The sequence below is a fragment of the Sorex fumeus genome, unplaced genomic scaffold (genome assembly GCF_029834395.1).
Source record: "Sorex fumeus unplaced genomic scaffold, SorFum_2.1 ptg000033l, whole genome shotgun sequence".
Taxonomy (NCBI): domain Eukaryota; kingdom Metazoa; phylum Chordata; class Mammalia; order Eulipotyphla; family Soricidae; genus Sorex; species Sorex fumeus.
In genome coordinates this window covers 28332083-28358439 of record NW_026606090.1, presented here as the reverse complement: position 1 = coordinate 28358439, position 26357 = coordinate 28332083, and positions in this window count along the sequence as shown.

The window sequence follows — 26357 nt, the reverse complement described above, 5'->3', positions numbered from 1 at the left end:
CTTTTACTTCACTCTGATTCCCCTAAACTAAAGTTAATCAACATTCTTTGCCTTTGAAGCTATTAAACTCTGGAGGTGCTCAGGGGACCAAATGGGATGCCAAGGATCGAACCCCAGTTGGCTATATCAAGGCAGACATCCTAACTGCTATGCTATCTCTCTGTCTAGTCCCCAGTCATCTCCTAGGAACCCACGAGCTTCCTAAAATTGACCCAGACTGTAAGTTGCAGACTAGGGACTTCTCAGAAGGTCTAGAAAGGTGATGAGAGTTCACCAGAGGCAGCCTTATCGGTGGCTCACTGTGGGAGATCCAGATGGGGCTGATTCTCGGACCCGGGAGGTCAGCGGTATATGGGCCACCCTGGCAGTGTTTGGGGGCCTCCTTGCCACATCTGATAAACTGGGATTCACTGTATGCCAGACATGCACTTAAACGCCAATATTTCCTGGTCCCTTCTTGTGCTTTTTCTGAATAGAGTCATTGCACACAGAATCTCCTAGAAAATGATGGCAGAGAGCAATCGAGGCAATTGTATTATTCAAAAAGCAATGAGAATAACTGAGTTTGGGGACCCATAGAGACAGGGATTAAGTCATTTGCCTTGCAAGTGGCCAACCCTGCTTAGATCCCTAAGGATGGGGCCTGAGCAACACTTAGGTTCCCCTTCCTCAAATAAGTGGGTTTTTGTTTCCCTTTATGTATACCTTAGTGAGTAAACACCAAACACTCTTCTTTCATTTATTCATTCGTGTTGGTTAGAAACATGTTTGTATGTGAATATTAAATTGCCCTCACCCTAGAATAGGGACCTATTCTAGATACTAGCAGGTAATATGGTTAGATTGGTTACTAGCAGGTAATATGGTTAGATTGGTTACACTGATCAGTCTCCCAAAAAAGGCACCACACAGATCAGTATGTTTCCAGCTGAGGAGTGTTCAAGGAGAAGCTGAGGACAGTTGGAGGGGTGCAGGAGACAGGGAGAGGCTTCTGGGCTGCTGAAGGCAAGAGGCTCCGAGAAAGGTGATGAGAGTTCACCGAAGGCAGAACTCCGACTGTACCCACTGCTGTACCTTGCCCTGCCTCCATATCCCGGAGAGCCTTGCGTTGTAGATCACGGTACCAGTCTCCCTTTTGTGACTAAATTTCAAAGGGCAATTTCCTTAGAGATCTGTACCAAATTATTAGTGACTTCCAGTCAAATAAATCAGTATTTCCTTCATCCAAACCAGAAACACCTATTGGAACGTTAATCAAATGATTTGGCATGAGAAAGAGTTGCTAAGCACACTTTCCATGAAAAGCAAGATTCGTGAAAGACAAGAGCTCAGGAAAGTGACCTTTTGAGTGACAAAATAATGAACCTGTTGAAAGAGTCCAGAATTAGTTGTGTTCTTTTGTCCATAAATTTGCCAAAGTCAGAGAAGAAAATCCACAGAGGCCGAATGATGAACCATTTGATGAGGCGTGTTATCAGCCTGGCTGTGTCCCTATCCACCCTCATATATTCATGCACACACCCTTGACTATGAAGAGCATATGTGCATTGCAGTTGTGGGGTAGATTTAGGTTTATTTTCCTTTCTGTCTTTTCCAGTCCCAAAGCTCATCATTTAAAGTTTTGGGAGCAATTTAGAACCACTGTGAGATTTCCAACCCCCCCCCCCCCAATTTTTGGAATACTTGCAGATTTTTTTTTCTGGCACAGAAACAAAGAACAAAAATGCCAAGATGATCATCCAAAGACAGACAGAAAAGTATTGCCTACTTGTAAACCACCGTGACTTCTTTATTTTTATCTACTGTTACCAAAAAAAGTCATTTGATTTTTTTTTAATGGAAAAGCAAATTTTTTCGGAGTGGTTGGGGACCTGAATTGCAGAACTATTACCATATAATTGCAGAGAACAGGTTGCTTTTGTTTAGCTGGCGCTTAATTAAAGCAAGACTTGAAAGATTTAAGATCAGGTGGTACCTTTGAGTCATTGCATACATCTTTTTAAAGCAGCATCTTGAGATGCATTATAATTTGTTTTGAAATTTGGAATCATTATAATTTATTCCTATAAATTGGTAATCATGGGACTATGACTTTTTAAGTAGTCTGTAGTAGTTTGGGAACCTGAAATGACAGAAACAAAAGAAAACTTAAAATGAGTTTTTGTGAGCTGGTGAGAAAGTTTAATAAAGTAAAGCACATCCTTTTCATGTGGGGGACTCAGGTTCAATCAGGTTCAAGCACTGCACAGTCCCCCAAGCACCTCGGAAAATACCCTCGAACAGCAATCTGGGAATAGTTCAGAGCATTCCAGATGTGGCCCAGAATACATGCAAGAGGATGATTTCAAGGTCGGTACAGAATTAAGTTGAAATTTTGGTTTTGTTTAATTATGTTGAATCAGGTGAAAGGCAACCTATGGTTTATAAAGTAAGTAAAGTAAAGTAAAGGCCCTCCCGTTGATCATCGATTTGCTCGAGCGGGCCCAGTAACGTCTCCATTGGAGACTTTGTTGTTACTATGTCTGGCATATCGAATACGTCACAGGGAGCTTGCCAGGCTCTGCCGTGCGGGCGAGATACTCTCGGTAGCTTGCCGGGCTCTCCGAGAGGGGTGGAGGAATCGAACTTGGGTCGGCCATGTTGGCTGCGTGCAAGGCAAACGCCCTACCGCTGTGCTATCGCTCCAGCGATATAGATGGTTTATAGCCAAAGTCAACTCCTATCTATCCAACAGTGCCCAGTCCAAGTGGAAACCTCTGTGCTGAAAATTAATCCAGATCCTCCAGAACTGAGGGCATTAACTTTTGTGTGTTCTTTTCACCAGATATTTCTTATAACTGAACACTACATGTCTACATTTTTTAAATTAGGCCTGTTTTAGAAAGATGATCTCATTCATGAAGAGACTAATCAAGGCAATGGACAGTATCAGTTGATAATAAATCCAATAATAATTATCAGTTGATAATAAACCCATCCACTTGGGTGCTGGATTACAAACCTGGAGTGCCAGGTTGGGGTAAGGGAACAGGGCAAATGATGAGGATGACTGGGAGTAACATGGACATCTGTGGAAACACATCTGGAGCACATGGGTGGTGCTAGGGAGGTAACAGGACGCACCAAAACGATGGTTGTCAGTCAAACAATAATGAGGGAATGGTTGAGTTGAAGATTGGAGTAGTGGTGACATTGCAACATGGCACTTCAGTATTTTAGTGCCTTGCTGTAATTTTGTACATCAATTAAACATTATAACCTATTACCTAAACTATAAGGAAAATAAGGAACTTCACTTTCTCTATTTTCCTGGTGTGGGGTGGAGGGCAGAATCCCTTATTATTGCTGCTTTTGTGATTATCTGTTGTACTTGCATGATTTTTACTACTAAAACATCAAATTCTGGTAACAACCACAGAAATTTTGTGAAATGTAAAAATCTAATAAAATAAGATTAGCTACATTTCAGGAGGGTTTTATCCCAAGTCAGTTTTTCCACATCTATTTTTATCTTACTTTAAGAAAAAGAATTTAAGGGGTTGGAGAGACAGCATACTGGGTAGAACACTTGTCTTGCACACGGCTGGCCTGGTTCCATCCCCAGAATTCCATATATTCCCATGAGCACTGCCAGGAGTGATTCCTGAGCACAGTCAGGAGTAACTCCTAAGCATTGCCAGGTGTGGCCCTCAAACAAAACGTTCACAACAAAAACTAATTTAAAAGAAAATAAGTCCAAGCCAAAAGGATGATTCAAGATGATCAATGACCTGGGTTACTTGAAGTTCTTCAGAAACTTAAAGTATTGTATGGTGTCCAGAGCAACTTTGAATACTGATTTCCAGTATATTCAAAGAAAGATTCCACTGTTCCTCCTGCATTAACATATGCCTCAGAGACCTGGGCCCTATGCAAACAGGATAAGAACGCTATTCAAGTCTCCCAAAGAGGAATTGAAAGAGCTATGCTTGGAATATCACGTTTCACTCAAATGAGAGAAAGAATCCGGAGTTCCGACATCCATCGATGATCAAGAATCAGGGACCCTGTCTCGTTTGCCAAGGTGTCAAAAATCAGATGGGCTGGTCACATAATGAGATTTAAAGATGACTGCTGGACTAGAGCTGTTACCGACTGGCTTCCACAGGATGTCAAAAGACCGTGTGGCCGCCCACCTACCAGATGGTCAGACTTCTTCATCAAGATCATGAACGATCGGTTTGAGGCTCTTCATGTTCCCAGAGCGAACAGATGCCATTGGGCTACACTAGCACGCGACAGGGACAAATGGAGATGTTACTGGCGCCTGCTCGAGCAAATTGACGATTAACGGGAAGTCAAGTGATCAAGTGATCAGTATATTCAGTGGAACCCCAACCTTTCCTAATGTCTGTGTCTCTCTCCCACTCGACACTTCCTCTTAGGCTAGATTGAATGCACCAAATCCATGCTCTTTGTGAGTTTTCCCTTTAAACCTAAGGGTTTCGGGTGAGAGTGGGGGTGAGTGAGTGAAGCTTTTCTTCTCTCTAATGGCTCTCCAAGCTACACTTCTTAGCCCTTTGGAGACTCAGGGATAGATTTGAGCAAAATGTTCTTCTACAAAAAAATGGTTTCAACACTATACTCATAATATGCCCTTGAGCCCTTTCTCCTCCCTTCCCATTAACACATAAAACATAGTTTTGACAGGGCAAGAAAGTGAAGGAGTGTTCATAATTCCTCCTGCCTCTGTTTTGCTCTGCTCCCTTTTATTTCACATCACACACTAGTCTTTTCCCAGCCACCCGAGTTTTCAGACAGTTTTACCATCTTCCCCCATCTTAACCCCAATTTAAACATCCCCAGGAAGCCAAACAAAACATGCCCATCTGTTCCAGATGTGTCAAATCAAATTCCCCTATATTAATTTTTTTTTTGTCCGGACAAATACCCCAGCAAAGTATAAACAGGTTGCCTTTTTAGAAGAAGTAAAGATTAATCTTCCTCTGCAAAAAAAAAATACTTGTGCATTTTGGAAACTTGGGCCATTTTCCCTTTCAAAAAACCATCATCATCTAAACAAAATGCTGAGCTCGATCCTCAGTGCCAGAAGGGAGCGGCAGCTCTGTGCTCTGTTTCCGCATGCATCCTCTCCTTGGTCTGGACTTACCCTCTGGCTCAGCAGGGAACCTTCCTGCAGCCAGATGCTTGCTTTTGGCTCCAGTTCCCATCTGGCCAGCGCTGGAGAGAGCACTGTTGATTGTGAGAAAACCAGCCAGGCCAGGGTGCGCTGATCAGAACCCCCGTCTCTGTGCTCCAGGTTTCTCCCTCTCCAGGACTCTGCTCCATGGCACTGCAGATCAGTTACCTGCTCAGATGAGCTTTACTGATCGTCTATGGTGACAGGTGTTGCGCTGGGTCTGGGAAATTCAGCAGGGATTGACACAGACAACATCCCTGCTCCCTTGGACCCTGACAATAAAAGTATACAGCGGTATGTAACCTGGTGGGTGGCGTTGTATACGGACAGTTCCATGGGCTGTTCTCAAGATTCTGCTGGGCAGGTGCAGAAGAGATTTCATTACCGTGCTGAGGAATGCTGATGAGTGAGGTGCTATGAGAGCAGGAAGCTGAAGTTGGAGGAGAATGGATAGAGGTACTAAAGGGTTGGAAGCAGGAACAAACTCGGGTGTCCCCAAGAATATCATCACTGCAACAGACTGTGTTAGGAGGGGAGGACAAGGTGGGTAGGTATGCTTCCTTCCCAAACATCTTCCCAAACACCGTCCCAAACTCCAGGAGCACATGAATTCCTCCCAAACCTTGTTAGCATGCAGAGCTTTGTTCATTTGGTCTTGGATGGGCCCAGCGCCTGTAACACTGTAGCACTGTCCTCCTATTGTTCATCAATTTGCTCAAGCGGGCACCAGTAATGTCTCCGTTGTGAGACTTGTTGTTACTGTTTTTGACATATTGAATATGCCACAGGGAGCTTGCCAGGCTCTGCTGTGTGGGCGGGATACTCTCAGTAGCTTGCCGGGCTCTCCGAGAGGTACGGAGGAATTGAACCCGGGTTGGTCGCATGCAAGGCAAATGCCCTACCTGCTGTGCTATCGCTCCAGCCCAGGGCCCAGGGCCTACCTTCCTAAAACTCCCAGGCGATGCTCTTCCATGCAGGTCACTAGTTCGTGATTTGAGTGGTGAGAGTTTGCCTCCTAGGCTGCATGAAAAGTGTCTCCTTTACTGAGAAAATAGCAGGAAGTCTTCGGAGTCCTTAGGAGAGTGGGAGTGGGATTTGACACTAGCTTATGGTTTCTCTGTTTTCATGTTGAAGGCCTCCCAAGAGGGTCGCAAGAGGTCCAGGCCCAACTGGTGAGTCTTGGTCAGCAGAGCCTTCATTCAATGTCTGAGAAGGCGCTAGTGCTCTGATCTGGCATGTACCCTGACTGCTGAACTGTCTCCTAGCCCTGGACATGACATGCTTGAATGGAGCCCTTTGAAAGCTTAATAGAAAAAAAGGTTTAAGAGAGAATGTAAGGGGCTGGAGCGATAGCACAGCGGTTAGGGCATTTGCCTTGCATGCGGCTGACCAGGGTTCGATTCCCAGCATCCCATATGGTTCCCCGAGTACCGCCAGGAGTAATTCCTGAGTGCAGAGCCAGGAGTAACCCTGGCTTATTGTCAGATGTGACCCAAGGAGCAAAAAAAAAAAAAAAAAAAAAGAGGAAAGAGAGGATGTGGTGGGCCTCCTGGGGGGTGGCCTGAGATGAAGTCACACAAGGTCAGCTGTAAGTCGTCAAGACAGGCACCCCATCAGAGTGCCCTCTCTAATGGCTGTGGGGTTCAGCTCCGCTGCTGTGTCGGTGGGTTGAGCAGGAACGGTCCACGTTGAAATGCAGAGTCATGCAACAAGCGCTCGATGATTTGGTGAAAATCAACTTGGAGATGTTTGATTCTGACAGCCGCCGCTGGCTCCTTTCTATTCAGAACTTCTATCCAGGACGCGCATGTTACTATTGAATCCACTGTGATGCCCTTGTCTTCTGTAATGTATGTATACTACTGCAGCTGAGGTATTTTTAAGCTTCTCCAAAATAAGAAAGCCTGACTCTGCGTACATTACAATATGACACATTAAGCTAAAAAAGTTCCTTTTAGGACTATTTTTTCTTTTTAACTTCTGTGTGTGTGTCCTTAAATTTACAATAGTTGGCTGTAAGTTCATCTGAGGACAAGAAACCTCATTTAGGAAAAAAATTAATATCCCATCAGTGGTGTATCATTGTAGTAGGGTCTTCTTAATCACTTTGAATTCCCCAAGTTTCATTTTCTTAATAATCATGGCACGTAATTCAAATGTTTTTGTCTTAGTGCCCAGGGCCTATTCCCAGCTCAGCACTGTGTGTGCGTGTGTGTGTGTGTGTGCGTGTGTGTGTATGTGTGTGTGTGGTCTGGGGACTGGGCAGTGCTCCACGATCAAACTAGACTTGGTGGCATGCAAGGTGAGCACATTAACCCTTATACTATCTTAACAGTCCTATAATTTAAAACTTTCATAGTTTCTCTATCTTTGTAACTATCATTTTCCTGAGAAGTGTTTCAAAAACCCAGAGCTTGGGATTAAATGTTTCTCACCTGGAAATGACCTTGCCACCCCCTGCCCAGAACATTTGACAATGATTCTCCAGCAATTTAGATTTCCTGGACTTGGGAGGCTGGTCCAGAAACCAGGGGTGCTGGTGGATATACTCACGCATGGTACAGTCCCATATCAGAGAATGTTCCGTCTAAAGGACAATAGTGCCACTTTCGAGAAACCCCATCACTCTAGTGACCACAGACCAACAACTGCAGAAGAGAGAATGCTGCCCAGGCCCATCTCCTAGCCTGGCATGCCACCACACACAGTGTTGCTCCCAGTTGCCCCCCCACCCCACCCCGCAGGCTGTCCCCAGTCACAGACAGCATATGGCACAGATCCTCTGGCCAACTTCTTCTTGGCAAAACGTGGATTCCCTGAAGGACAACCTTGAGCCCAGATCGCTCAGTTTCCTTTCCAAAATCTCCTCATTTAGGACAGAAACCTCAGCCTTTACAGCCTGACTCCCCTCCTTCCCTTTTTCTAGTACTCAGTGGACAGGGCCATCTGTCTACAGTAAGAGAGCTCTCCTGGAGTTTTCCAGCACCCTCTCATTGTGTGTCCTCCTAAAGTCCTGGCATATTCCATCCCTGTTAGACTCTACTTCTCGGAAGGCAGAGATTGGTATAGCATAGAATGAAATCACTGAAAAGAATGAAGTTTTCATTGTAATGATAAGGGAACTAAATATTCAAATATTCAGAAATAACTTGATTATAATGACAACAAATAAGGAAAGAAGTGAAAGAAACATTTGTTTTCCCTAAAATGTTTTTCCATTTTTTTAGGGGGGAAAATCATTATTCACTTTTTCTGTTCTTACATTTTAACTCAAAGCTCACTTGAAGTAACCAAAATTAAGAACCAGAATTGTACCCTTGTCTTGCCCTTGAAATTTCTGAGAGGTTGCAGGTAGGGTCATCAGCTCTTAATATCTAATGAGAAGAGGAATTTCCATGCTTCGTGGGGGGAAGATCCCATCATTCTCAAAATCCCACCATTCTCAGAAATATCGTTATTATTAGTAAGTCATCAGTTTGGCAGCTTTCCCTACGACATGTGGGGGTCCATGTTTTTTTGATTGGGAAAAGCCTCAGCATGGGACACATCATCTCAGGTCCCTCAGTGCCACTTCAATACCTTCAATAGTGCAGCCTGACAATCCCTTCTCCCACCCAATGCCACCCACCTCCAAGTCCTCTGGGCAGAGTCTTCCCAGGGAACTCTTGCTCCAAGTGACTTTCCTAGCCCCTCTGCTTTCTGGAGTGGAATGAGTTGGGAAGGTCATAGTCCCCCACCCTGAGCAATGCAGCTGGAATCTTTGGGGCCCAGGGCTCACGTTTCCTGGGCTGAAATGAGAACGAGTCAGAGAGATACTCAGTTTTATTACCGACCCATATATGATTTTGGTTTTGTAGTCGATTAAACTCCTCTTTCATTTTCTACCGCTTCCAGAATTTATTATGCTGAATTATGTATTGCTAATTTTCACCCTCAACTGGCCTTTTTAAAGCAGAATCTCTTTCCCCCAACCGGAAATACTGTAGAAGCCTAAGAGGTGCCGCAACTTTATCTTGGTTCTTGCAAGTTGAGATCTACTGCAAACCTGGCAGTTGTGTTGTGAGTGTCTTTGAAGGATTCCTAAAAGAGGTTTCAATGTTCCCAAATGCCTCCTATGTGCCAAGCAAGGAACTCTGAGTACACCACCTCACTTCATTCCTACAGTATCTTTGGCATTTATTATCCCTATTTATTTCTTATTTTTTATTATTTTACTTTATGGCATTGTTATTATTTATTATCCCCATTTGAGTATAGGAACTTCCTTCATTCCTACACTATCCTTTTATTATTCCTGTTTCGTTCATGAGGAAACTGAGACTCAGAAAAATGTGAATGATTTGTTGAAGATCGTAGTGTTGGCAAGTGGTAGAGGAATACTTCGGGCACTGCTGGACAGAACATGTAGATCAAATCTTCGATATTTCTAGATAATATTCTAGGCAATGCCAATTTCAGGCAGGCAAACTCAGTATCCAGATCTACCATTTGAGTATGCCACATTTGCATACTAAACATATTTGCATACACAACTAAAGAACACACTAGCCACAGTTTCTACTCAGGCACATGTATAACCTGGCAGGTGTGTCTGACTCTGATCCAGCACCATCTGATCAGGAGCAAAAACAATTGTATCACAGTAGTGGCCAAGATTCTCACTCCACCACAGAAGTTGGGAACCAAATCAATATCAGTCAGCACATTGCATCAACTCACGTCACATACATGCAATAGGTGCTCAGTAAATGCTGACAGATTCCTGTGTGAATCAACCACTGAGCAAACAAAACCATCCGTCTGTAAGAGTTGTAAGGGTTTGAAGTAGAACAGAAGTTTGAAGTTCATCTGTTTCAAACTACTGCAATAGCCTCACTGAGTGATTATCTCAACTGTGCCCTACACTTCCATTGGCAAGATGTAGATAGGTTTCATCAGGAAGACTGTCCTTCAGAAAGAAACACTGCTCAAAGATCAAATGAATTTTTTGGGGAAAAAAATATTTATGAAGCTGGAAATAGAAGTTCTTTGCATGATGGATTATCTTCACAGATTTTTGTTGACTCAAATATATTATGCTAAGGGAAAGAAGATATTAAAGGGAAAATATTGTGTAATTCCACTTTTACAGTGTACCTAACAATAGGCAAATTGATAGATCAGGAAGTTGAATAATGGTCCCAGGAAATGGAATGAAAGAGAATAGAGAGCTATTGTTTAATGTCTATGAAGAGTCCACATATGGTGATGAAAACCTTCTGGAGATGGGTAGTGATGATGGCTGCACAATGATAGGAAGGTACTGACTTTAACACTTAGCAATGGGCCACACAGAACCTGCGAGATGGCTCCCGGGACCAGAGCATATTCCTAGTATTAAAGAAGCCTCAAAGTTCAACCCCTAAACTACATGAATGAGACTTAAAAACGTGCCTGTCAAGGAGGCAGAATTGAGAGGGGTGCTGGGTGAAGTTAGAGGACATTGGTGGAAGTTGAAATTCATGGTGGGATTGGTGTGGGTGTATTCTGTGCTCCTGGTTGGTGTCACCCAGCTGTAGGAACAGCCTTCCTGCTCCATGTCTTGTTTGGGACATTTGCATAGGAAAGTTATATTTTTTGGAATGTAAGTAACTTAACATTGACAAGGAATATGATCTAGTGGTTCAGTACCTCCATGATTGTGCGAGGAACGCCACGAGAGAGATAGCCACAAAAAGGCGACTATCTTTGAAAACTCTCGAGCTCATTTGCCAACATGGCTTGGTGCAAGCCTCAGGCAACCACAAGCAAATGTCTGACATGACAAGGATGAGTGGAGATGTTACTGGCGCCCACTCGAGCAAATCAACGAACAACGGGGTGATAGTGATAGTGATATTGTCTAGATGTATATAGTTTGATTGGTTTTTTTATCATTTTTTTATTAGTGAAACACCATGGAGTACACTTATAGACTTATAAATTTTTGTGCTTGGGTTTCAGTTATACAATGATCAAGTACCCATCCCTCCACCAGTGCCCATCCTCCCCCACCACGGGTCCTAGCATCCCTCCCTCCCAGTTTGATTGGTTTTTTGATGGTGTTAATTGTAAACAACTTACAAAAGAAATAATACTGTGTTCTCTGTTCTTATTTATGACTTGGCTTTAGGATTGACTCCTAAGAGAAACACTGGCCCTCTAGAGTATGGGAGCTTTTAAATCCCTGATATTCCTAATTAATGTACCAGTTTCTAGTGACCTAACTAGCATGAGGATTATTTATTTGGTGAATGTAAGTGAAAATGATATTTTGGTATTTAATTTGAATTTCTTTGAAATAGTTTCCTATAAATACTTAAACTCCAAAGCCCCTCCACCCCTTCACCTTCATTTAGTCATTTTTAAAAATATTTTTGGGGGAATCACACCTGGTGATGCACAGGGGTTACTTCTGGCTTTGCATTCAGGAATTACCCCTGGCGGTGCTCAGGGGACCTTATAGGATGCTGGGAATTGAACCTGGGTCGGCCACGTGCCAGGCAAATGCCCTACCCGCTGTGCTATAACTCTAGCCCCTCATTTAGTCATCTTTTATGGACTATTTTAAGGAGGCAAATTTATCTCAAATTTCTCCAACTGAAATTAAGAGTTTCTTACACATAAACTTTTATGTGTTAGAAAATTACACACAATTGAGAGGATTTATCCATTAGTCCAGTTTAACTTAAGGTAAGACAGAGATAGAATTCAATAGGCAAAAGTAAGATTTTTATTTCTTTAGAAGAGAAAATCTATCCCAAAATAAGATAGAATATAACCCATTTGGGTTCAAGCCTGTTGTCCATCAATGGCAGTGAAAGGCATCAGAAAGGGATTTTGAAAGAAGGGTATGGCAGATGAAGAGATGGAAGAGTATGAATGCATCTTTTTTTTGACAAATAGAGTTTCTCTAGGATCTGGCCCAACTAACATGGTCACACTATTTGTCTGTGCAGTGATGACTTGGCTTTCCCTTCATGTTTTGGAATGCAACCTGACTTTATTGGAGTCTAAGAATGCAATCTGACATCACTGAGGACACAACTATGACAGTCTTAGTTTCAAGGCCTACCTTGGGCCACTTTAGGTCCAGGCTATAAAAGGAGTTTCACAGCACGCACCCGGGCACCATGAAATGTTTCATGACTGGCATGTTATAGAAACTCATCGCACTCGGTGTATGACATTTTCCTTGGCACTCGCAGCCCTGAATAGCAAAGCTTTAGCCCTTCTCATCAAAAATTTCAGAAATACTGACAATAATCTAGAGTTGGTCTCTCTCTGGTCAGTGAATTTACTCTGTTTCCTATTCTGTCTTTGGGTGGCTAAATCTTAGACACTCTGTCTGGAAATCAATAATAACACATATAATGTGGAAACATTCTGAAGCCAAGCATTGTAAGATGGAAAGACCGCTTCCCCAAATAACTCACCCATTTTATAGGTCAGAAAACTGAGGTGCAAATAGGTGGGACTTGCTCAAGTTCACGGATGCAAAAGCAGCAGAGGCATTTGACTAAGCACTGTGAGTAAAGAAGACTTCCCAATGTTTCACGGTGACTTCGCCATTCTCTTCAGTCATAAGCTAGAAAAATATCACACCAAGCAAGAAGAGAACATAAGATCACTGCACTGTAGCATCCTTAGCCATTATCGAGTAGCCTAAGTGTCCACGGATGTTGGCTAATGTTATGCAGTTCTTGACAGCAGAAAATGAGCAAAATCGCACATCTCTTGATTTCTGATTCATGCTCTTTTCCTACATTCTGCAGCATCAAAAAAACATGTCATTTCCACTAATGACTTATATCAGACCAATAACTGTGGCATTTGTCGCATGTCTCCTTGAGGTGGTGGGATCTGATTTTTATTTCATGTGTCTGCTGTAGACTTTCTTTTGAGGTCCCATTTGCCTCTCTATGGGTGGTATTCGTATCATTATCATCTTGTCTTTTGATAAAGAGAGTTTTACATTGAACCAGGACGATATCTGGTTTATTGCTCTGGTTGTAGGCAGGCGGGAACATAGCTGATGCTTCTGAACAGACGCTGCCTGCTTTTTAAGTTCAATCAAGTGGGGAAAAAGGCAAGTTAATTGACTACAGACATATGCAGGATTGCTCTCAGCCCAGCTGTAAGTTCTTCTGGAGTGTGGGTACTTACAATGTAGCTATACGTGTTCTCATAAGATGGTGCCTATAGACCTTGTACTTTCACTGTTACAATGATCCCGTGGCTTGCTTCTTGAGAATACTATGTCACATTACTCAGAATTTTTAGAGATTCTTCTACAAGTTCTATGTAATAGGATGCCTATGGATAAATAATTTGGCAATGGCACATCTTGATATTGACATTGTTTGTTGAGTCGTTTTCATTGCTTCGTAACATAGCAATGAAACATAACATGCCACCCTGAAATTTCAGTGTCTTAAAATAATAAGACTCTACTTTCCTCACAAGCTTCAGTCAGTCATGGACAAGCTCTTCTATTCTTGGCTTTCAGTTACCAGGTCAACTGGGGACTAGGTGTTCTCAAAGCATCACTCATATGTTTAGTTGTTGAGTGACTGTCAGCTGGGCCTGCAGGTGTGCCTGGTCCCATGTCCCTCATCAGCTAACAGACTGGAAGAGGTTGGTTCACAGGTTGGAGTCAAGGTTCTGAGTGTTGAAGCAGGCACAGAATTGAAGCATGGGGTGGGAAATAGCGCTGAGTCATTTCTGCCATATGGAGTTGCAAATCAAATCATAAAAGTACCCCGGATCCAAGAGAGGGGGGTGACTTCTTAATGAAGAAGCAGCGAGCCATATTTTAAGGGGCCTCAATACAGAGAGGGAGCAATTGTAATTAGTTTAAGGACACTTATAAGATTATCCTTCTGCTCTGATCTCAATCACCATGGCTTAAGGAATATTTATTTATTCAAGATCATACATCTTTCATGAATCTACAATCCTCTGAAAGGACTGAAATTTTTTTCATTGTCAGTCCTCACAAGAGCTCTTAGGAATGATTCTAAATTCAAATTGCTTGGGATTTTAGCACTTGGATGCATTTTGTGATTGACAAATACCTGTACAGAGAGCTCAGAATCCAGTCACTTCTCTGGATATTGAAGAAAAGGTTAATCAGAAAGAAAAGAAAGAGGCAAAGGAGATAATCCAAGACTTAAGGTATTTGCTGATCCTGGTTCAATCTCAGGCACCCTATATGGTTCCCTGAGCACAGAGCCAGGAGTATGCAAAACCCTGAGCACAGCAGGGTGTAACTCCAACTACTGACTCCAAACAAAGGAAATATGTTTGTTAAAGAATCCATTCCACTATATTACCACTAGAGTCAGATTCCGATTCCTTTTAATTGGGGGATATCCGCATTCTTTATGGTGTTGTTTAATTTAGTCAACAAATTATGTTCAGAACTAGGAAAAGTGAATTGCATTTATAATCACTGTGATTGACACTAAATGCTGGATTATAAAATAATTATTTTTCCTGTTCTTAACCCAAAATTTCCCCTAAATTATTAAATTGTCAATAATGACTAGCAATTTTAGGTGGCATAATGGCCTGTGATGTTTGTACAAATGCTGCTTATTTTCAGTAAGGTCTTTACTTCTCAGAATATTTTATTTTGGGGAAAGGAAATTGCTGAGAAATAAAAAATTCATGACTGAATTAGGTAATGCAAATTCTAGGAAGTACAAAATTCAACAAATTTATAAAAAATAAACACTTAAGCTTTAACTTAAAAAGAACAACTTGCGATATTTTATTCTTGTTTGATGATGCAAGTTTCTTTATATAATTAATAATGAAGATTTTTATGGCATTTATAAAAGTAATCTGATTCTAGTTTTCATAATATCTTCCTATATGAAAAAGTGACTTTGTTACATCTTTCCATTTGCTTATTCATCATTGGGCAAGAATGCTTTGTCAAACATTTACTAACTTTTATTTATCATAGTACACATCTCAAAAAACCTAAATTCTTCCTTTAATTTTGAATTTGTAAGTACTGGGAGACAAAAGATATGTAAGTTGGGAAATTTTCAGTAATTGCTTGAGGAATTGTGGTTCTTGTCTTTTCGTTTTGTGTATTTTCTTCTATAAATTAGAGCTATGGGGAAAATGATCTCTTTATATTAATTGAGTTCATTCCTGGTGATTTTTTCATGATTACTTTTACCTCAAATTTTCACTAATCTATGAATTTAATAATATTATTCACTTATGTGGATAGATTAACTGCATTTGCTAGCAAACTTCTTTTGAGAAACTTGAAATTCTGAGAACTTCAAATAGAGAAAAGAATAGCAAATTAATTCCCCGTTAGTTTTCTCTTGGTGACATCTGAGGTAATATAAACTGATGCTTTTTTTTTCTTTTTGGGTCATACCTGGTGGTGCACAGGGGTTACTCCTGGCTCTGCACTCTGGAATTACCCCTGGCGGTACTCAGGGGACCATATGGGATTCTAGGAATTGAACCCTGGTTGCCGTGTGCAAGGCAAATGCCCTACCCACTGTGCTATTGCTCCAGCCCCAACTGGTTATTTCTTAATTTTATTATTTTTTATTCATCAATAAGTCCTTACAAAATATCCTGTAACTAAGGACACTTTGGTACCTTTGTACCCTTAATTCGTAGGAGATTGAGTCCTGACCCAGAGAAGAGACCAGCCAACTTCCCATCAAGTCTGCCTTTTTGCTGGCACTGAGAAGCTGGATTCCAGCATGTCTAACTTCTTCGGAATAAGATTGTGATTGTGTAACTCTAAGGTGACCTCACACATTATTGTCAGGGGGGCATGAACACAATGCATAGAAAGGGCGCTGGCGAGAGGTGCACCATTTAGTCAACGGAATGAAAATCCTAGTTGTATTTAAAATGAAAGACTTGCAAAGTTTTGCAAAATTTTAAGCCTCATAAATGTTTACAATTAAAAATTTATTTTTATAAACCTAATTAGCCTATTTATAAGTTGAACTAGTATAAACAGTCTTTCTAAAGATAACCTTGACAAATGATTTTGTTTCATTTTCATGTGTAGTTAAACATTTTAAGCACTTAAAGCTTGATGTATAAATTGAATACATTTAATTTTGTTTTAAATACTTTAACTTGTCTCATTTAACAAATGCGATATTCATGAATACTTGAGTAACTCATTAATTCAAGTTATAAAGTCAAAATATGAGTATTCTAAAGTTCACTTAAAGATCTAAATGTATAATTTAAACTCAGTAAGATTTCAACTTAATACCGCGAGTCTAAATTATTTACTCAATGTCTCTAATTTACTGGTACTCTAATTGGTCAAGATATCTTAATATCAAAATGACATTAAATGCCAAATATAAAGACTCTTTATGAGAAATGATTTTGTACGATGGGTTTGATTTCTTTTATTTTTAAAACTTCTTTTTGGGGGGAATATAAAAATGTGAATGGTGGTGCTCAAGGACTACTCCTGGCCCAGTGCTCAGGAGCTGCCACTGGCAGTGCTTAGAAAAACATAAGCACTGCTGGGGATGAAACCCAGGCTTCCTGCACGCTAGCCTGCGCTCGGTCTCTTCCGGTATCTCTCCAGCCCCATCCTCTCACTTCTAAATCTTACCTCGTAGATGCTTATCCATCAAGAACTCAATACCATTTAGGAGATGGTGAGTTCAGTGTCTTACCATTATTGAACTTACCTTCCCAACATGCTGTTGCTTGCAGTTCAGAGGTGGAATGGTCAGAATGAGAGTGAGTGGGGCTTTAACACAGTTCCCTGGGTGCCCAGCTATGCCCTTTTGCAGGTTGTCAGTAGGAGCAAATGTGGTGACTACACACACTCTCTCCCTGTGCCAAGGCTGGACCAACTATGTTTTCTACAAACTCACGGATGTTTAGAACTTCCACTATGGTCATCATATCCATGGATTGGATATTCGCTAATATGTGAAGACAACACTCTGGTCTTGGCTGTATCTTTGTTTTGGCTTTTTTTTTTTTTAGTACTTCTTCTGTTCACCTCACTCTTTTCTATCTTATATTGCAATAAAGATAAATTATGGATGTGTTCAAGACCTCCCTGGCTCTACAGTGACCTTCAAGGAGTATTTGAATTAGTCTGAATTTTCCAAAGAAACAGGACTGAAAGCTTTGTATCTACAAATACAGATCCAGAGATACAGACAGGTTTGTCATCAGGAATTGGACTCATATGATTATGGAGGTTGGCAAGACCCAGGGCCTGCAGCTGTTGAACTTGAGGCCTTGTAGAGCTAATAGGTGACTCTAGTGTGAAGGTTGCTGGCTCCAAGGCTAGGAAGAACCAGTTGTTTCCTCATGAGTTTGAAGGCAAAAGAGAGTCAAAGTTCCGAGGTGGTCCGGTATTTGGAATTCATTTTTACTCGGTGGTAGACTGCAGAAAGGATGTGCTTTTACTTCCCTTCAGACTTTTAACTGATTGGATGAGGCCCACTGACAATCTGTTTCACTTCATCTCCCCACTGCTCTGTTAATATTACCTGAAACATTCTCCAGAAACACCTAATGTTTGACTACCTCTCTGGGGACCCCGTGGTCCAGTAAAGTGTATATCTAAAATGAACCATAATACTATTCTACTGACATATTTTGAAACCACTGACCAGATACCCACTAACTTCTACTAGATAGGATATTTTATTCTTATTTCCTTGTAAACCATCTTATTTCCTGTTAGCTCTAGAGTTGGACAATCACAACAACGACAACCATCCTGTTATTCGTCAATTGCCTCGAGCAGGCTCCAGTAACATCTCCTTCATCCTAGCCCTGAGACTTTTTAAAAAAGTGCCATATTCAAGGCTCTTTCAGAGTTAGGAGAATGAGACCCTTCATTGTTACTGCTATTTGGCATATTGGGTATGTCACGGGGATTTGCCAGACTCTGCCGTGTGGGCAGGTTACATCGGTAGCCTGCCAGTTTGTCCAAGGTAGGAATGAGATGTTTAGATGTCGCTTCCAGGAGTTGGGTTTTATAGTCTCTGAGTCTTGGCCGTTGATGGGATTACACAGCGCCAGGGGGCCAGTTGGTGGGTGTGACCCCAGCCTACTGGAATTTGGAGGATCTGGGTGGAGGATGCTCAGCCCCGATCTGAGTAGAGTCGGACAAGTATTTTATATATTTAAATGCCAGGAGTTTCATGATAATTGATAAAATATGAGACATTGAATGAAGAGTAGAAGACAATATATTCTAATACACTGTAATGAGGGACATATATGAAATGCATCAAGTATTATAGAGAGTGTTGTTAAAATTTGGGTACAATGACATGAAGACAATGTAATAGGCTGAAAAAATAAAGCATCCTCCTCCTTCACCACCCTAACATCCATTTAAGTCCCTGACATTTGTGAATCTTAAATTCCTGGAACATGTTATCATTACCTTATATGAGATATATATATATAATTAGTTTATATATTTGAATAGATATTTCCTGGTTGGCCCAGTCTAGCCTCTGTACAATCACATCCTCTCCTTATCTGAGCGACAGAGAGAGTGTTGAGACAGAGAAAAGGAGGAGAATGCAGTGTGAAGACAAATCAGAATGACTAACACAGCCATCATGGGCCCTGTCATCAGCCACCACAAAGTGGCAGGAAAAGAATTCTATGCAGAGTTTGATTTTTGCACTGTGGCATCCAGAGTGATGAGAGAATTCATTTCTATTGTTTTTTTGAAAGCCTGTGGGCTTGTAATTTGTTAAGACAGCTAAATGATACTATACAGTCACTAATTTTGTTGTTATTAGGTAGTGTGTATGTGTGTGTGTGGGGGGGGCTGTTTTCCCAAGCACCACCCCCCAGAGATTTGCTCAAGTAGACTGGATGTTTTAATGCTTGGGCCAAGAATGTGGAGCTTCCTGGGCTCTGTTGTGCTCACCAGGGTCACCCCAGTGTTCAGGCTGCTATGAAGTGCCAGAGATGAAACCAGGGGTCCACACATGCAAAGTTTCTTCCTCTGACCCTTGGGTTATAACCTTGACGTGAGACAGTGATGTTAAGAAAATTAAAAGTTAAGACTTGTTAAAGAATTTGGCACTGTTACTTGTTTGATTTTAAAGGCATGTGAGGGCCTGTTCTTAAAGGTATGGTGCTTGCCTTGCATGCAGCTGACCAGGGTGTGGTCCCCAGCACCACATAGCGCCTCCTGAGCTCCATAAGGAGTGATCCTTGAGCACAGAGCCAGAAGTAAGCCCTGAGTGAAGGATAGAGCAATATTAAAGAGGTTAGGGCATTTGCCTTGGTCAACCTGGGTTCAATCCCCAGTATCCCATATGGTACCCGAACTTTGCCAGGGGTGATTCTTAAATGCAGAGCTAAGAGTAGTCTCTGAGTACAACTGGGTGTGGCCCCCCAAATTAATCATTTTTTTAAAAAACAGTAAGCCCTGAGCACTTTCAGGTGCATTCTCAAAACCAAAATAATATATATTAATCATAAATATATATAAAGGCACTTTACTCAATTGTATGAATATTCAATATAGTAATTCACGATCACGGTCCTCCCATTGTTCATCGATTTGCTCGAGCGGGCCCAGTAATGTCTCCATCATGAGACTTGTTGTTACTGTGTTTGGCATATCGAGTACGTCACGGTTAGCTTGCCAGGTTCTGCTGTGCGGGCGAGATACTCTCGGTAGCTTGCCGGGCTCTCCGAGAGGGGCGGAGGAATCAAACTCGAGTTGGCCATGTTGGCTGCTTGTAAGGCAAACGCCCTACCACTGTGCTATCACTCCAGCCCCAATAGAGTAATTAATATTTTAAAAATATCATTCTGGCTGGTCATTGATGTTAGATGGCAAAAAATGAACACTTTAATTAGAAAACTAGACTTTACATAATTTATGTCAGAGGATAGAGTTTTGCCATTAAATTTTTTGCAAGAGTTACAAAATGAACTATGGTTTATTAGCACATCTCTTACACATCACTGTCTTTAAAAAGTTTTTTAAAATATCTATATTCCAACCATGTATAGAAGCAAACATGTTACCATCTTAGTCTTATTACTTGGTCTGAATAAGAAGCATTTCCAGTGACTCCCAGTTGCACACATCATTATCCATTCATAATTGGTTGTTTAATCTGAAAAGAGCAAGTTCTGCTCCATCACCTAGCATCTGTCCTTTTTACTCTAAGCTCTATTCAACTAAATCCAATTATTGTCAGGAGAGACACTGGGTAGACTTGTATCACTTAAGAATAATTTCCATTCCTTTGTAAATCCTTAATTGTTTGATTTTTTTTTTGAGAACTGCTATTGTTTTTATCGTAAAGGGCACTGTGCAGTCATTTTTATGAACCTATGCTTATTTCTAATACAAAAAGAATAGAAACTAATGCTTTATGTTTGAGATCACAACAGGCTTTAAAGCACATTTTAAACGTTAAAAAAAATTAAATTTTTCAGCTAGAAGACAGTAGAGAGGTCAAACTCTTGCTTTGTATACAGCTGACCTTGGTTTGATTTCCAGGCATTGTATATGACCCCTTGAGCACCTCCAGGGGGCACTCCTGACAACTGCTTGGTATGGCACCTAACCTCTGCCCCACCCACACCCCTGCAAATTGCATTTCCAAGCTAAACCCTACTTATAACGTTTTTTAAAGAATTCTGAGTATTCAGGTAATGTAGCTCACTACTAGAGTAATTTCCTTGCACTGTTCTCTGGGGTTAACCCTGTCCTTTTCCCTTTACTTTGGGGAGGGGTCGAGAGGGACCCTGGGCAGTCTCCTTAACCCCTATTATATCTCTGGCCACTGCGTGTGTCTTTTTTAAGCAATGATTTTTTCTTCTCTTTTAGCCTTCTTCCCTGCTTCCTTCTTTTCATTCCACATTCTCCTTAAAAACTGTATACTCCTTCAAAAAAAAGTATTTTACTCGAATAACAATTTGGTCCTGCAGAGATAGTACAGCTATTGCCTTGTGTGCAGCCGACCATGATTCAATCCCCAGCACTCCCAGATGGCCCCGAGCCCTCCAGAATGATCCCATAGTGCAGAGCTAAGAATAAGCCCTAAGCACTATTAGATGTGGCTCAAACTCCCCACCAAAATAATTCTTAACAATTCTGAATTTATTGGATTACTTATAAACATTCTCTTTGCCATTGATATTTTAAACTATCATTTAAATTCCTAATTGAAACCATTTTTAATGTCGCTTTATTTCATAATTTTCAAACTTAGCTGCCCGTTAGGTATTTATGATATCCAAATATCTATGTGCATTTGGATTGATCACCTGTCTTAACTGTTAAAAGTGGAACTTCTATTTGAGTTAGTATTTCAATTGGGGAGTGTATAAATGTCCAGACATCAAATAACTAATTTATCTTATATTTTCATTTTTAATATTTGGAGGAATTTCCAGACTTATTTTCTGTAAGGGGCATACAAGCTTGCAAGCCAACAAACAATATACAGACTTCCCTTTCTTCACACTCTAGCCAACACTCGTTGCTTCTTCATTCACACAGGGGTAAGAGAGTTTTTTTATTATTGTTTTCTTACTTGCATTTCCCTAGTAATAGCACTGTAGCACTGTCCTTCTGTTGTTCATCGATTTGCTCGAGTGGGCACCAGTAACGTCTCCATTGTGAGGCTTGTTACTGTTTTTGGCATATCAAATACACCACAGGGAGCTTGCCAGGCTCTGCCGTACGGGCAGGATACTCTTGGTAGCTTGCTGGGCTCTCCAAGAGAGACAGAGGAATTGAACCCGGGTTGGCCACGTGCAAGGCAAATGACCTACCTGCTGTGCTATCGCTCCAGCCCGTGTTATCGCTGTGTTATCACTCCAGTTGTCTCCTTAGTGCAGTCTCCCCTAGTAACAAGTGATTATATTTTTATGTACCTGTTGGTCCTCTAACTGTCTTTTGTTGGAAGTGTCTAGATCCTCTGCCGTTTCTTTTATAACAAAGTTGTTTATCTATTGAGTTATATGAGTACTATAATATCTTAGATAATATTTTTTTGCGGAATGTGTAAGTTGCAGTTATCTATCAACATATTGCCTCTAGAATACTTTGAGAGTATTATGGTGAAAAGTAAAGAAACAAAACAAATGAATAAATGAAGCAAAGCAAAACTCTAAGAATATAAGAACTAAATTATCAGAGAGAAGAGGGAAAGAGAGGGTGGGTATATTGGGTTAAGAGAATTAATTATATTGTGGTATACAGAAAGTAAACATTTGATGATGTTTACTACATCTTTTGTACATACAATAAATTACCACATTGCACAGAAACTCCTATAATGTGTTAAATCAATTTGTATCAATGAAAAATTTTAAATAAGTAAAATTAAAGAAAACTCAATGTTTCTTTAATCTTAATGATGGAAAAAAAAGCTATTTAATCATTTTATTTATGAATCTAAATTCCTAAATCTAAAGACTTCCTAACCTAAAGAGAAAATTTTTAGCAGAGTGTTGACATTCGATAAAGCTTCAAATTGTTAAACCATATGTGGTACCAAGGATCAAAAGCGGGTTAGCTGCACATGAGGCAAGCATCTTACCTACTGTACTATCTCTCCAGACCCAATATTTTGAAAGAAGTGATGTATTATTCACTAAGACTGTGTTTTCTTTGTATATTAGTTAGTTTTCTATATAATCAGATCAGCTGAAGTTTCTTCCAATTCATTTTTAGATAATCTTTGGAGCCATGGTTTCCCTAAGAATTAAAAAAAATAACAACAGCAACAACAACCAAAAAAAACTACCACCCAGAAACAAACAATAGCATGTTTGCAAACAATAGCATGTTTGTTCTCTCAGGAAATAGATCTTAACTAGTAGCACTGTAGCACTGTCATCCCGTTGTTCATCGATTTGCTCGAGCAGGCACCAGTAATGTCTCCATTGTGAGACTTATTGTTACTGTTTTTGGCATATCCAATACATCACAGGGAGCTTGCCAGGCACTGCTGTGCGGGCAGGATACTCTCGGTAGCTTGCCGGGCTTTTCGAGAGGGATGGAGGAATCGAACCCAGGTTAGCCGCATGCAAGGCAAACGCTCTACCCTCTGTGCTATCGCTCCAGCCCAGTATGTTATAAATTCCAGTATAAATAACCAGTATGTTATAAAATTGAAGATAAGATTGATTTTGATTGAAAAATAAAATCTAAATATAAGTCTGTATTTTACCCAACTTGCTAGTAAGAAGCACAACTCTGAAAAGTCATTTTTAAAAAGCATTACATTTTGAAAGCTAAAGTCCTAGAAAAACTACCAGGCAAGAAATCATAATGATATTGTGGAGACATACGAGGAAGGAAAAACATTAATTCAGTTCCCTAGGGCAATTAATTACATTTCAACAGTTTGACGATGAGTAAAGAACAGGGTCCAGGCTGAATCATTTTTAATGGGAAAGAAAATATAAATAATTGAAGAAAATGAGTGCCAGCTAGCTCGAGAAAATCCTTCACAGGCATAGCCCTCATGGCTTCCGTCATAGTCTTCCTCCAGCAGGCTTCGTTTGCAACTCACATGTTCCATAGCACCAAACTAGGACCAGTGGTGGGTGGGGGTGGGGGATCTGGTGTGTGTGTGTGTGTGGGAGAGGGGCTGTGATTAAGGGGCACTTACAAAACTGGGGGAAAACTATCCCATGAGGTTGAATACTCTTGGATTGTTAACACTGCTTTTAAATAAGATTCATTAACCAAGAGAATAAATTAAAAAAAAATTAATGAGATCAGGGAGCTAACTCAGGAATGGGGCACCTATCTTGTGTTCGATCCTCCGGACCTCTTCCTTCTCCCACCAGCACCTAGGAGGCCATGAGTACTTCCGGGGTGGTCCTAGCTCTCCACCCTTGAACTGACCACTGCTGCATTGAGTTACCTAGTTCAGTTGGCCACTGGTCCTGCATGGACTGGGGGCACCCTGCAAAATTAAAAAATAATAATAAGGAGGAGAAGATTTTTATCTATTTCATCAAAAGCAAAACCAAGGAATTTTTTTTTAAATTTTATTTTATGACTGCCAAAGCAAAGGATGCAAATTAGTCGTAAAATATCACCTAAAAGTTGAAATGTTTCCTACCCATGGCATACTAAAAGACACTTTAAGTTGCACGGTAAATAATAAGCATGGGGAATATAAACCAAGTGGGCAAGTGAGAAAATAAAATCTCAGGTTATGTAAAGTACTGAACATTTTAGTGCGTGAGTGGTGGAAAAAATTGATGATTAAAGAATAGCATCGGGTTGTGAGGAAAAACTGTCATTGTTTTCTGAAAAGAACCATTTTCTTATTGCTTTAGATTTGAATAGTGGGACTTTGGCACAGATAGAGACAGATCTAAAGCTTGAGATACAAGTTCCTTGAGGAAAGTAATTCCCTGGGTATTTGGAGGCTGCCAGGCAGGATATGTTATTTTTGAATCACAAAGAAAAATGCTAAGTTGTAAACTCTGCTTTGTATTGTACACAGGTGGAAGATAAGCTTTTAGTACAAAAGATAAATTTTTTGTAGGAAGTGACTTTTTCTGTAAGCTGCATCTGCATTCTTTCTGATTAGGAAATAATATATGAGTGACATTATTTGAAAATGTTATGAACACATGATACCTCAGTAATACAGCTCTATACTTAGAAAAATCTAATCATCAGGTCTTGCAGTATTTATTTGGTAACCGTATCCTAAACGTAACATGAATGGATGGCATGAAAATTTTTTGCGACACTTAAACTCCTCTCAACAATTAAAAAAACTGAGTTTCTATTTCACTTCTTAATGTCTGATTCTTTTTACCCATGGTTATAATGGGTAATGAGGGTCTGCATTTATAAATATATTACCGATAGGATTTCCCTGGAGATGATTCAAATTATACTGTATAGTGCAGAAGTGTATTTAGCAGGCAAATGAAAAGGTTGGGCAGTTTCTTTCTTGTATCAAACTCGGTGAAAAATCTCCTTTAGCAAGAAAATAACAATAATGATTTGTTGCACAGGAAAAGAGCTACTTGTTAGCATTCGAATAGGCCCCCAAGGAAAGATGCGGATTAATTAAACCAGAAACCCTTCTTGAGTTGGCAACCAGCTGGGCATCAACTGGCCTTCACAAGGCTGTATTGAAAATTAATGGATTCAGGGCTTTATGTTGAGGGAGTTTAGGCAATGAGAATTGGGTAAATGAGACCATGGTTTATTCCTTGAAGAGTATAACTGTGAATAGTTTATATTGGTTCTCCCCACCCTCCACCCCACACACCCTATCCAAGCCATCTCTCTCCCTTACTTCTGCTTATCTTTCACTAGAAGCCTTAGTTCAATATTTTGAAGTTGAAGTAGGAAAAGGAATTTTTTTCACAATGACAGGAAAAGAAGTATACAGTTGATCTTTATTTTGTGACATTGTTGCCTTTCAAACAAACAACTTTTACAGAGCCACATATTAATCAATCAATTAATTATTCAATTAAATCTCCCCCTAAAGGATGCTATTAATTGAAGGACCAAATCCATTGGTCTAAGGTCTTTAGCAATTCTATTCCTTGGGCATTTTCTTTCTTTTAAGGTGTAAATTTAATTGAATTTTAATCCTGACTAGGTTGTTAATAAGGGGAAGCCTTCCAGCCATGAAAACACATTTTTTCTCACTTCTCAGATAAAGAGATTGCACAGATGTCACAATGCTTTGGGGACACTAGCTAACACATGCAGTGACCAGGGCATGTTTCTGGTTTCTTTAAAAGTATTTCAACAGTTCCATATCTAGTCACCTTCCCTTTATAGAACCCACTGATAAATCATGAGTGAAAGGAACCACCCTAGGGCAAGAACATCTAAAGGAGAGAGACCCTCTTTATCCTAGAGAGGAAAACCAGCGAGCAGATACAAGCTGGCTCTTGTGAAAGGGACCACTCCCAGATTTAATTCAAAGACCTGGCTGTAGTCAATTAGAAATGGGAAGAGGGTGGTTCACCTGAAAATGTGGGCCCTCAGGCATTTTCTGGAATGTGTACAGTCAGAAGGTGCAAGTTAGTCAGCAAGGAGAAAGCATGCGGCCACACCTCTCCCACACATTGGAGTCATCCTTCCTTTGTGGTTTAGAGTGTTTGTCTTGGAGTGCAGCACTTGAAAACT